A 10,932-nucleotide genomic window follows, 5' to 3' on the forward strand; every position below is an offset into this window, starting at 1 on the left:
AGGAAAGTGGTGACTTAGGTCACGTAGACTTTGTATTGCTATCCAGTGGAAACGCAATTTCCGAGATTAAAACTTAACCTTTATTACCTTTCTACGAGTCATAGTCTGTTCATGAACTAATTTCTGGCTAAAAGCATTATGGAACTAAACAAACCGAACTAATAACTATTCACATATATATAACAAAAGCTATAAGAATAAGTCACAATTAAAAAAAGTAGATTAAGATACTAGACGTATTCAGACTATCCGAGCTCGTCAACTCCAACCTGATAAACGGCTCGGGTACCTGTTTAATTACAGAGATGGGGCCCCATTTCGCTACACAGAGGGCCTATATTTATTCAATTCACGGCTGACACGATCCTAGTGATATCGTCTAAGTTGAGGAATTGGGGGCAAATGATGTAAATTTCGTTCGTGGTGGTGACCCACGTTCTTAGGTTACTTGCAGGAGTTGTTCCGTGAGATAACACAGTTGGCGATTTATCCAAAGATGTGACGACGTACGCCCTAGCATAGTGTTTTCGTTATTAAAAATTAATTATAGTCGGCTTTGATTTACTTTGACCTGGTTTTTATCTTTACAATTATTAATGTTACTTATTTTATGTTGTGATATGATAAATTACAAGCAGGAATATTGATCAATAACTTTTTGTTAGGGTTTTAGATTATTATGATAAAATATTTTAGGTTGTTTTTTTTAATTCGTTAAAATGACTTTTTGAATAAGTATTGTCTATAAATTTTATTAATGGCAATACTTGTTTGGTTTTAATTGGTAAATTCATTTGGCGGGAAATATCGGCGATGGCTATTGGTCTGCGTCGTCACGTGACGCCGTAAACAACGTCACGCAGTAATTCGCGCGGTTTTCGTGGAAGGGAGGATCGAGGTCTGGACCAGCTGGGCATTCTGCTGTCGGAGCGCGAGTGACATAGGTCCTAAGATTAAGTTCATACAGTACATGTACCTAGTAAGTGAATAAATTCTAGTATTCACCTTTTCTGACTTTGCTTTGAAGTAGAACCAGCCCCATCAACAGCGATTGATTGTTGCCCGGGTAAGCGGGGTCTAACATATCAGAAGTGACAAGTGACACCAAAATAAACGTAAGTACACGCCCAATTTTATGTTTTTTTTAACAATGGTTCGATAGTTAATTTCGACTTCGCTCGGTACCTACAGTGGCTAGGTGATTTTATTTCCCTCTATTGTTGCCACCCGTTAGTATCTTTGATATTGTTATTTTATTATCAAGACTGTGAAGGCAAATATGTTGCACTAATGAATTGGGATAGCTATCCCCACATTACACGTAAAACTAACAGGGTAAAACGTTCTCTGAATAATGCGGGTAGCTGTGCGAAGTAAGTCTCATTATTAGATAAATGCGGAACTCGTTCTATTATTGCATAGCGCCGGCAAATTCCTTCCAAATAAGCAGCTTTGCAATCAAAGTTTGTACCTAAATTTTTTAGCTTAATTCTACCCTACATTCTACAAGCTTAATTACTTAATGTGTCCGCCTATCGATATTTTCTTTCCAACTCCGGTTTGCAAAGTTACGCCGGAGTTGGTTGCAATTCAACTACCTACTAACTTGTGGTATAAGTAAGTAACGTATTACTATGTACGGTATAAGTAGGTAGTACATAATACCTAATGTTAAAACTCTTTTTGTGTTCCTTATTACATGATATGTACATTTAGTTTTAAAATGCTGAACAAAAAAGGGAGTGATCAATATCACGCTGCAATATCTACCCTTTCTTTATTATTTTTCTTTCTTTAATCTACTTAATACACGTTTTGATGAGTTTTGCTAAGAAATTTATTCATTTATTTATTTAATGAAATTGCACAGTATATACATGTTACAAGTACAACCCAGTAAGAGTGTTGCAATTTGTAACAATGTTTAGGTAATTTCTTACTCCAATACTTTACGATTTGGGTTGACCCTGGTAGATAATTTTTTATTTGAACTCTGATTAACATTTATATTAGAACCCAGTGAGTGGACTAGTGTTCATGTGAATGCCCCTCTGAGGTGATGATTTGAGACGCCACTTTGACTGTATACTAAACCTCGTTATCGTGGCGAGTTTTCAGGCGATGGAGGAGAGTCCGGGACGGCGGAGGCTCTCGACTCCTAGTCGCAGAGAGGCCCACGCTGCCACACGAAGTCGTAGCAGACTGCGGCCGCCTAGCTCCAGGCGCCTGCTACCTGATTCGGAGCTCAGGCGTGAGCGCCTCCTCCTGCTGGAACGAGAGCTACAGCTCGAGCGCGATCGACTGCGAGCCTCCGAGGAGCGCCATGCTTCGCGAGCCAACGATGAGCGACGATCGCGCAGTCGCCAGCGCCGCAGTTCTTCAAGAGACTCCCGGCGCAGCAGGGCAACTGACCGGGGTGCAGGACGACGTGTCGGCGCGGGATAGAGAGAAAGGTCACGTAGTCCCTCTTTTTCTAAACGAGATTTGATTGATATTTTTAAACAAATGAGGGATGGTTTGACATTACCGCCCGTACTCAAGGCGCTCAACAACCGCTCCAAAAGATAGATCATAAAAATATTTTACCTGATTTCGATCCTTCTACCAAGAATCAGCGCATTGATATTTGGTTAAAGAAGGTCAACGAGTGCGCTTCAGTGTACGGGTGGGATGAACGAACTACTACTCATTTCGCTATGCAGAAATTGCAAGGTCTGGCCAAGACGTGGTACCAAAGTCTTAATACGATTCTTTTTACCTGGCCAGAGTGGCAGGAAAAGTTAATTAGCGCGTTTCCATGCGAGCAAAACTATGGACAGACCTTGGAAGACATGATTAAAAGAAAAAGCAAATTTAATGAACCTATAGAAGTGTATTATTACGAAAAATTAAGTCTTATAAATCAATGTGAAATAGAAGGTAGACGTGCCGTAGACTGTATAATACACGGTCTCAGTGATAGGGGACTTAGGTTAGGTGCGTTGGCGCTACGCTGCTCCCAGCCCGATCAATTATTGCAATACTTGCTTAGTAATAAAGACCCTAATCAATTTAGCGGTGGGGACAGACTCCCACTTAGGAATAAAAACTTTAGTAACACTAACGTTAACAATGCGAGGTCGGAGGGTAAGCCAACACCGCCAATCGGGTGTTATAATTGTAGGGAAAAGGGTCATAGCTTTTTGTACTGCCCTAAACCGTTGGTAAGATGCACGCAGTGCAATAAAGTAGGCCACACTGCCGAAAAATGCTATAGCAAGACAGGTGATAAACAAACAAAACCACTGTCGCAATTGGTAAAACCATGCGCATTGATTATGTAGATAAGGACGTTGTTAGTAATCGAGATTCTAAGTTTATAAAGGATGTGCAGTTGAACGATGTTTCATTTAGGGCCTTCATAGATTTTGGGAGCGATGTTACCTAGTAAGAGAATCTGCTGCTAGAGAATTAGGAGTGCCTCATGACAACGTATTATCGTTTATGAAAGGGTTTGGCAATGACATAGTTCAGTCATTAGGAGGGCTCACCGTTAATGTAAGCGTCGATGGTGTGAATGCTACCGTTTTGTGCAAAGTTGTAAGCGATCATTTGTTGGAAATGCCTGTCCTTATTGGACAGTCATTTACGGAGCAGCCACACATATCGGTTTACAAGGACGTGAATCAATTGCAATTCTTTAATGTCGGCAACGAATTGCCTAGTCCTGCAGTAAGTGATGATAGTGAAAAATTATTGAGCTTCTCACCAGCAGGAACTGTAGAGATTTTGGTCCGGCGTCTGTTAGAATAGAAACAAAATCTTGTTTGATGGTAATGTGCTTATTAAGAATTGTGTGGCAGGGAAACCTGGCGGACAGTATTTTATTGCCGGTGGACTTCATCGTTCAGTTAATGGTCGAGTCAACGTGCTGGTCGTACCTTGCGCAAATTCTTGCCTCATAACGTCTAAACTCGTTTTTTGTCGTGCTGAACGTGTCGATGTCGTTAATAGGCTTATTGTTGATACTCCTATCGAAATGCGAACTGATTCAACGTTGGACGTAAATCAGGTGAAATCTGCGAGACCGCATCAGAGGACGCCAAGCAGACCTTGTTAGTGATGTTGGAGAAGTACCAACAACTGTTTTGCTTCTTCTCTAAAGGATATAGGATGTACTAATGCCGCGGAGATGAACATAGAGTTGAATAGTCAGCGGCCAATTGTTTATCGCCCGTATAGGCTGTCTCATCACGAACGAGAAAAGGTGCGCTCGATGGTAGCAGATATATGCTCGATGCTGGTATAGTTAGGGAGTCAGTCTCAAACTACGCTAGTCCAATCCTGCTCGTTCGAAAGAAGGATGGGTCTCCTAGGTTGTGCGTTGACTTTCGCATGCTTAATTCTGTGACAGTTAAAGAAAGGTACCCGATGCCCATCATTGAAGACGAGATAGCCCGTCTTGCTGGGCAGGGGTGCTTCATAACTCTCGACCTCACATCAGGCTACTATCAGGTACCCATTTCGGAGCAGAGTAAACATCTCACCTCTTTTGTGACACCGGACGGACAATATGAGTTTAAATTTCGGCTTATTATGCGCCTGCCGTTTTCAACGGATGATCAACACCATTTTAGGTTCTGCTCGCTTCAGTAAAGCTACAGCGTACATAGATGATATTCTGATCTTTGGAAAGGATTTTACTGAGTGTCTGGAGCGGCTAGAAGAGGTATTACAGGTTGATAGAGAAGGCGAATCTTACATTGAACTTGTCAAAGTGTGAGTTTTTACGCAGTAAGATTAGATTACCTAGGGTATGAAATCAGTGCTAGTGGAGTGAGGCCTGGAGAGAATAAAATTCTGAGCGTGATGAAGTTCCCCGACCGAGAATGTTCATGGCGTTCGACAGTTCCTAGGATTAGCGAAGTTATTTTCGCAAATTATTAAAGGTTTTTGCACAGATATCGTCTCCCTTTGTAAGCTTCTTAAGAAAGATGTAGCGTGGGAATGGACTGACAGTCAAGAGAGGGCGGCGTTCGAGACGTTGAAGGTAAATTTGGTTGATAGGCCAGTCCTGCGATTTATGATCCTGCAGCTGAATTTGAATTGCATACCGATGCGAGCAAAGTAGGTGTCGGAGGTATACTTCTACAGCGGTCACCGGGCAGTGATTCTCTTCGCCCTGTGGCGTATTACAGCCGACAGACCTCTCCGGAGGAGAAAACTTCCATTCTTACGAGTTAGAAACTCTAGCGGTCGTCTGTTCACTCCGTAAGTTCAGGGTTTATCTTTTAGGAATGGAATTTAAGATTGTTACTGATTGTAGCGCACTGCGGTCTACGTTTTCTAAAAGAGACCTTATTCCACGGATAGCCCGCTGGTGGTTGACACTACAGAATTCAATTGCTCTATTGAATATCGGGCCGGAATTAAGGAGCCATGTTGACGCGTTGTCCCGTAACCCGGTCGTTGAATCATCAGAATTGGTTAGGGACCAATATCCGACAGTAATGTCTATTAGTGGTGATGATTGGTTGCATACACTCCAGCTAGGTGACTCAGAGTTGCGTAGAATTAGAGATATAGTAGTAGTGACCTCGATGAGAAAAATTTACGTTACATCAAAAATAATTACGTCATTAAAGACAATAAGTTATCCGTATCCTTGAAGGTAACCAGACAGAAATTCGATGGGTGGTACCAAAGGGCGCGAGGTGGCAACTATGTCGTCTTAATCACGATGAAATTGGACATTTGGGGTCGAGAAAACGGTTAGAGAGGATAAGAAAACAATATTGGTTCCCCAAATGTCCAGATTTGTAAAGAAATACGTGAGCGCTTGTATTGAATGTGCTTACAGCAAGAACAATACAAGCGCCCGCGAGGGGGCTCCTTCACCCATAGAGAAAGTGGAGATACCTTTTCACACTTTACATATGGACCACCTCGGACCCTTTGTGAAGTCTAGTAAAGGGTATACGCATCTGTTTGTAGTAGTAGATGGATTCACGAAGTTTTGCTTCCTTAAGCCTGTCAGAACACTAACACGCAGAACGTTATAAGGTCTCTAGAGGACATTTTCAGCACTTTCAGAAACCCTACCCGTATTATTAGCGACCGCGGTAGCTGTTTCACGTCACACACTTTTAAGAGATTTTGTTTAGATAAGGGCGTCAGACACGTTCTTAACTCTGTGGCTAGTCCCAGGTCTAATGGCCAGGTTGAGCGGTACAACCGCACAATTCTGGACTCGTTAAAGGCATTATGCATTAAACACGGCGAAAAAAGTTGGGATAGCCATCTCGGGAAAATTCAGTGGGTCTCAACAATACCATCCAGAAGACTATAGGGAGAACTCCTTCAGAGGTACTTTTGGGACTTGTATGAACGGTGAGGTGAAGCCTGCTTTAAACGAGACCACCGCAGGCACGTGTACGAATACTGATAGGTCTAGTATACATAGGGAGTTAAGGCAAGGATAGATGACGAGCAGATCAAGCAGAAAATCATTATGACAAAGGTAGGAAGCCAGCTCAAATATAGCGAAGGTGATCTAGTAAAGATTACAAAAACCTGTTTTTACAGCGATGGCCAAAGCAAGAAACTTATGCCGTCATTTATAGGGCCTTATCGTGTCACTAAAGTTTTAGGCAAGGACCGATACATGGTAGCACCTATACCGGACTAAAGATTACAGAGAATAGACGGCCAACTACAGTCGCTGCCGATCGTATGAAGCCATGGATAACCTGGCGTCATTACACCTCGAAGACAATGATCCGATAGTAGCGATAGCAATGACGAAGAGTCCACCTTGTATTAAGTTGAAGTGTACTAAGTACGTTAAATCTCTCTACATATATATTATAATTTAAGACTGAGGACTACAGAGTGTTGCACGTTGTTACAGATCAAGCAGAGCAAATCGATCGGCTCGAGCTTGGAGCAGCGAGTGTCAGCTAAGCGCCTACTCTTCCTCACCACTCTCACGGGTAATCGATCGGCTCGTATTGGGATCGGTGAGGGTGCCTGAATAATCGATCGTTCAGGCACGGGCAGTAGTAATAGTAAGGTCTCTCGATAATCGATCGGTCGAGACCTTAATTGTTTCGGTGACCCAATTAATCGATCGTTTGGGCCTACCATGTCTATAGTGAAGTTTTACGAAAGCGTCATGATTGTTTTTCTTGTTGATTCGATACATATTGGTAAATTATTCGCTAAGTAGTTGATCCTAGCCCCTAGTGAAATAAATTTATTCCCTCATTTTTGAGTTTAATAAAAGCGTTGCTCGTTATTTTCCTTTTGTAAAGTTTGTTAATTATTGGTGCCTAATATCTCACTTTAGACACATATTAAAAAAAAAAATCTCTCTTACTGTATAGATTTTTTTATATTACTAGAGCTATATAAATAATAATAGTAAATATGGTTGATATATATATATTGTTATGAGTCACAAAACTTATTTAGTTTTAATCCATTCAGAATTATGTGTGTATAATTTAATAATTCGTAAATTTTAACTGTGTAAGACTATGAAATGAGATGGCGATTGTGGCGCTACTCAGTAGGTTTACATTAATTTAATGTGTATACAAAATCAACTGTCGTCCATTTCACTCATCCGTGTTCCATAGTTTTACATATTACTACTAAAAGTTGTGGCTCAGTATTGTATAAATATTACATATTTTCATTTTTGAATAAATAGGGTTTTCGTTCGTTGCATATTACAACTAAGATTAATGAAGATTGAGCTACTGGTTCAGACCCCGATTGTTAGGGTTCCACCTGGTGCGTGTGCGAGGCCGCGCACGTCGTCAGGATGGTCGATTGTTAGGGTTTAGATTATTATGATAAATATTTTAGGTTGTTTTTTTAATTCGTTAAAATGACTTTTTGAATAAGTATTGTCTATAAATTTTTAAATGGCAATACTTGTTTGGTTTAATTGGTAAATTCATTGGCGGGAAATATCGGCGATGGCTATTGGTCTGCGTCGTCACGTGACGACGTAAACCAATCGTCACGCAGTAATTCGCGCGGTTTTCGTGGAAGGGAGGATCGAGGTCTGGACCAGCTGGGCATTCTGCTGTCGGAGCGCGAGTGACATAGGTCCTAATATTAAGTTCATACAGTACATGTACCTAGTAAGTGAATAAATTCTAGTATTCAACCTTTCTGACTTTGCTTTGAAGTAGAACCAGCCCCATCAACAGCGATTGATTGTTGCCCGGGTAAGCGGGGTCTAACATTTTGCATTTGTAACATTAATTAAAAGTGAATAATATTACAGTTTCCCCCAGAGAAATGGACGTGCAGCGGTTGGAATTAATATATTGCATTTTGCTTTAATCATTAATTATAACAATACACGAAAAATTATTAATTTGCTTTTTAATTCGGTACTCTTTACAGTGGCGTCAGAAGTATGGAGTTTTCAAAATACTGAAAGACCGGTAGATTACGGTAGATAACATGTTTGATACACGATTGTCGTTCTTTAAATCAACACACGTCCGATTTTTGTGACATGTTGACACCTAACTATTTATGTAACAGAACGGCGCGTGGAGTACACCTTTATTTAAGGTGGGTTACTACCTGCAAAAAGGTATGTTGCTCTCAAAACAAAAGCTTGTGATTTTATAAAATAAATTGGGTATTTTGCAAAACAATAACACATTCTGACTTTTGAATGGGTGAATTTATTTCCCTGATGAATGTTTACGAGCCGACATCAAGGAAGTTTTATTTCACTAACTTAAATAAATGCGTGCAACATTTTAATGTATATTTTTGCTTTATATCCTCTTTTTAAGCCAGGAATTAGTCCTTTACCGACCCCAATTATTGATGCGAGTACTTCGATTTATGTTAGTGGTTTGTAACCTTTAGTTGGATGAGTGTAACTGTCATTAAAATTATAAATTGTAAGCTCGTGAAATAGTAAAAAAATACTATTTTTACATGACACGTGCTGAAAATATTAAAAAAGAACTAACCAGATCAATGAACTAAAAGAATTTCCTTGCTCACCCGCGACCTTACGATAGCTAAGCTTATGCAAAATATGCATATTTGAACACGCATATTTTGCATAAGCTTAGCTATCGTAAGGTCGCGGGTGAGCAAGGAAATTATTTTAGTTCATTGATATGGAACTCCGCAAAGGATTTTTTTTTTCGACTGGATGGCAAACAAGCAAGTGGGTCTCCTGATGGTAAGAAATCACCACCGCCCATAAACATCTGCACCAGGGGTATTACAGACGCGTTGCCAATAGAGGCCTAAGATGGGATACCTCATGTGCCAGTAATTTCACCGGCTGTCTTACTTCTTCACGCGAAACACAACAATGCAAGCACTGCTGCTTCACGGCAGGATTAGCGAGCAAGATGGTGGTAGCAATCCGGGCGGACCTTGCACAAGGTCCTACCACCTGCAAACGCCTGATTCAATAAATTACTAACCAGATCCACTTATTTCAGCACTAAACAGAAGTTTACGATGTACTCGTAAAACGAAACAAGCGTTGGACGAATTGGTTGTCTAAAAAGATACCTACGAGTAAATAACCAAAAAACGGTAGGCATCCTTATAGTTACATTGGTATCTCAAAAGTCGACGACTGTTTCATTTTCATATAGCACGATTCTATCGCGTGAATAATTGATACGTTCATTTAAAATACATTAAGTACACCGGACACGATTACGGTCCCTAAAGTGAGGGCACAGAACAAAGGCAATTTCCCAGGCTAACCTCATAGTAAAGGTGAGCCTAACAATAAATTGGATTGCCTGTTTTTGTACTTAATATTTGCCATCCAGAGCCAAATTACACGCCATTATTCCTGGAAATAATTAATTCTTCCGAAAGAAAAAGTATCCGTCGAATATAAGAAAAGTTACTGGAATCTGATAGTCCATGAGCTTTCGGTAAAGTTTTAAACGATATTATGTACGTAGGTATTGCCGGCAGCAGAAGTAAATGAGCGGTTGTGGGTATCAAAATAAGATAGTAATAAATATCATTGGAAAATCAACAACGATTGACCTAGTTCCAAACTAAGCAAAGTTTGTTCTAGGTAAACACTCCCTTTCATTACCTTGTAAGTTTTAAGTCATTTGTAGATTATTTCGAGCCACTCATCTACTTCTACTGCTAATTAGGATCTATTTCAAACCTACCGAAGGAGAGCTACATGTTTTCGAAAGCTTTATAACTGGCACTAGTTGATTTAAGCAATATAATAACATGATTTTTATTTATTTACTATAAAGTAAGGCTACAAAACAGGATCCCAGTTACCTATACTTAACGTTATTCGGAAACGATATACTGACGGTCACCGTTTGGTTCATTGTTCATCTTCAAATTCTAATGTCAAACAGCAGAAACAGAATTATTTCTGTGTCATACTTCCTGGTGGTGACATGGTGTCGCATGGAATTCAAACTCACATAAAAAAATGTACGAAAATGTACGCTAATTAAAAAAAAATTTACTACCCGTAGTTACGAGAAACAGTCATCAATTTATCAACCGACAGGAAGGATACTTCCTGCGGGTGCTATCTATTTCACTATGAAGCAGTCGTGTTTTCAAATTTCTTGTGAATCAGAAAAATGTACGAAACTTTTACTAAATTGTATACCTCCGTGATTTTGTCAATTAGAACATTAATGACATTATAATAAGAACCACGGCACGCGTCATCGTGAATGACTCTACCTATGTACGCTAATTTAAAAAAGAGTAGGTACCTACTACACGTAGAAAAAAACTGCGACTGCTACATAGTGAAAATTAGCGCTCGCCAGGAAGTATCCTTCCTAGCGGTGACAGATTGATACTGTTTTTCTCGTAACTATGTGTAGTAAATTTTTTTATTTAGTGTACAATTTAGTACATTTTTCGTACATTATTTTGATGTGAGTTTGAATT

The sequence above is a fragment of the Choristoneura fumiferana genome, chromosome 5 (genome assembly GCF_025370935.1).
Source record: "Choristoneura fumiferana chromosome 5, NRCan_CFum_1, whole genome shotgun sequence".
In the NCBI taxonomy this organism is placed as follows: Eukaryota; Metazoa; Arthropoda; class Insecta; order Lepidoptera; family Tortricidae; genus Choristoneura; species Choristoneura fumiferana.